The following is a 3474-nucleotide window of genomic DNA, read 5'->3' as shown; positions in this document are numbered from 1 at the left end:
ACAACACATGGACCCTCTTGGGACAGCAGCAACCAAATATCCAATCAGTCACATAAAAGACAACAAGATTTGGTAAGTTGAGTCATTGGATATTACCTCTATACAATGGATACTTGGGAACAGAAAAAAATATGTTTTTAGTTCTCACTAATAACTATTACCCTACAGGTATCACTATGCCACCCATACGTTTTTTGGAGAAAATCATTCTAATCATTGTGCTGTGGGGACTTTGCAGTTTGTTATATCTGGAGGGATTACCAGTCAGGTAAGAAAGAATAAGATACAGCACAGTGGTCCAAGACCATGTGTTATTTGTGGTTTTATGGCTATAAATTAAAAATGTCCTATCTCCATTTTTGACAGCAAGAGGTCAATCAGTGAAGTTCAACTCATGCACAATGTTCGAGAGTACAAGCAGGTGCTCGAGAGACAAGACTGGCTTCATCTGAAGTTGGACAATATTCTCATACCGTCATTAAATGACTCCCAGAAGGAGCAAAAGGGGAAGCATGACAGCTCGTCTATGAGACATTTAAGAAAGGGGGAAGGTGCAGCCTGGATCTTGAACTGACATTGACAAAATTGAGCACTTTGAAAAGCTAATGAACTCTAAATATCATCAGTGCATAAAAGGGGATACAGTAAGTGTCAATAAAAAAAATACATTTATAATTGGTGATAAAATGCACTGATTTGGTGATGTCTTTTTTATTTATTTTCAAATAATATTATTTATTTTTATATTTTATATATTGTTCTTATTTACCTATATGATATTAAGAGAATGTGTAGGACATTCATACAAAGGACAGTGTCTTAACATTTTTGTATACATTGTCAGTGTTTTTGTTTCTGTGTTGTAAACTCAGCAAAAAAAGAAATGTCCCTTTTTCAGGACACTGTATTTTAAAGATAATTTTGTAAAAATCCAAACAACTTTACAGATCTTCATTGTGAAGGGTTTAAACAATGATTTCCATGCTTGTTCAATGAACCATAAACAATTAATGAACATGTGGAACGGTCGTTAAGACACTAACTGCTTACAGACGGTAAGGCAATTAAGGTCACAGTTATAAAAACTTAGGACACTAAAGAGACCTTTCTACTGACTCTGAAAAACACCAAAAGAAAGATGCCCAGGGTCCCTGCTCATCTGCATGAACGTGCCTTAGGCATGCTGCATGGAGGCATGAGGACTGCAGATGTGGCCAGGGCAATAAATTGCAACGTCCGTACTGTGAGACGCCTAAGACAGCGCTACAGGAAGGACAGCTGATCATCCTCGCAGTGGCAGACCACGTGTAACAACACCTGCACAGGATCGGTACATCCAAATATCACACCTGCAGGACAGGTACAGGATGGCAACAACAACTGCCCGAGTTACACCAGGAACACACAATCCCTCCATCAGTGCTCAGACTGTCCGCAATAGGCTGAGAGAGGCTGGACTGAGGGCTTGTAGGCCTGTTGTAAGGCAGGTCCTCACCAGACATCACCGGCAACAACATCGCCTATGGGCACAAACCCACCTTCGCTGGACCAGACAGGACTGGCAAAAAGTGCTCTTCACTGACAAATCGTGGTTTTGTCTCAACAGGGGTGATGGTCGGACTCGTGTTTATCGTCGAAGGAATGAGCGTTACACCGAGGCCTGTACTCTGGAGCGGGATCGATTTGAAGGTGGAGGGTCCGTCATGGTCCGGGGCGGTGTGTCACAGCATCATCGGACTGAGCTTGTTGTCATTGCAGGCAATCTCAACACTGTGTGTTACAGGAAGGACATCCTCCTTCCTCATGTGGTACCCTTCCTGCAGGCTCATCCTGATATGACCCTCCAATATGACAATGCCACCAGCCATACTGCTCGTTCTGTGCATGATTTCCTGCAAGACAGGAATGTCAGTGTTCTGTCATGGCCAGCGAAGAGCACAGATCTCAATCCCATTGAGCACGTCTGGGACCTGTTGGATCGGAGGGTGAGGGCCATACCCCCCCAGAAATGTCCGGGAACTTGCAAGTGCCTTGGTGGAAGAGTGAGGTAACATCTCACAGCAAGAACTGGCAAATCTGGTGCAGTCCATGAGGAGGAGATGCACTGCAGTACTTAATGCAGCTGGTGGCCACACCGGATACTGACTGTTACTTTTGATTTTGACCCCCCCCTTTGTTCAGAGACACATTATTCCATTTCTGTTAGTCTTTCTCATTATTCCATCTTTTATTTTGTATTTCTTTTTATCTTTATGTATTATTTCTTTCTTTCTCTTTCCTTCTTTCATTATTTCATTCTATCTTTTTCTTTCTTTCTTTTGTCTGTCTGTCTGTCCATCTGTCTGTCTTTCTATCTTCCTATCTTTAATTTTCTTTCCTCCTTTATTAATTTCATTCTATCTTTTTCTTTCTCTTTCCTTTTTTCTTTCATTTACTATCATCTGTCTGTCTGTCTGTCTTTCTATCTTCCTATCTTTATTTGTTATTTCTTTCTTTCTCTTTCCTTTCATTATTTCATTCTGTCTTTTTCTTTCTTTCTTTCTTTTGTCTGTCTGTCTGTCTGTCTTTCTATCTTCCTATCTTTATTTGTTATTTATTTATTTCTCTTTCCTTTCATTTTCCTTTCTTTTTTTCTATCTATATATCTACCTTTTTCTTTCCTTCCTTTTTTCTTTTTTCTATCTATCTATATATCTTTCTTTATTTCTTCCTTCCTATCTTTAGTTTTTCTTTATTTCTATCTTCCTATCTTTTTTCTTAATTTTTTCTTTCTTTCTTTCATTCTGTCTTCTTTCTCTTTCCTTTTTTTCTTTCTTTCTTCTGTCTGTCTGTCTGTCTGTCTGTCTTTCTATCTTTTGTCTTCCTATCTTTATTTTTTCTTTCTTTCTTTCTCTTTATTTTTTCTTTCCTTCTTTCTTTCATTATTTATTTCATTCTATTTCTTTTTCTTTCTCTTTCCTTTTATTCTTTCTTTTTTCTATCTATCTATATTTCTTTCTCTTTCCTTCCTTTTTTCTTTTTTCTATCTGTCTATATATCTTTCTTTCTATCTTCCTATCTTTCTTTCTCTTTACTTTTATTCTTTCTTTTTTCTATCTATCTATATTTCTTTCTCTTTCCTTCCTTTTTTCTTTTTTCTATCTGTCTATATATCTTTCTTTCTATCTTCCTATCTTTCTTTCTCTTTCCTTTTTTCTTTCTTTTTTCTATCTGTCTATCATCTGTCTGTCTGTATTTCTTTCTATCTTCCTATCTTTATTTTTTCTTTCTCTTTCCTTATTCTTCTTTTTTCTATGTCTATATATCTTTCTTTCTTTCTTTTCTATCTATATATCTTTCTATCTTCCTATCTTTATTCTTTCTTTCTTTCTTTCTTTCCTTTTTTCTATCTGTCTGTCTTTCTATATTTCCTATTATTTGAAAATAAATAAATAAATCAAAGAGTTCCCGCGATACTTCTTTTAAAGTCTCGTT

The sequence above is a fragment of the Myxocyprinus asiaticus genome, chromosome 2 (genome assembly GCF_019703515.2).
Source record: "Myxocyprinus asiaticus isolate MX2 ecotype Aquarium Trade chromosome 2, UBuf_Myxa_2, whole genome shotgun sequence".
Taxonomy (NCBI): Eukaryota; Metazoa; Chordata; class Actinopteri; order Cypriniformes; family Catostomidae; genus Myxocyprinus; species Myxocyprinus asiaticus.
The sequence above is the reverse complement of the archived record's forward strand: the minus strand, read 5'-3'. Positions refer to the sequence as shown.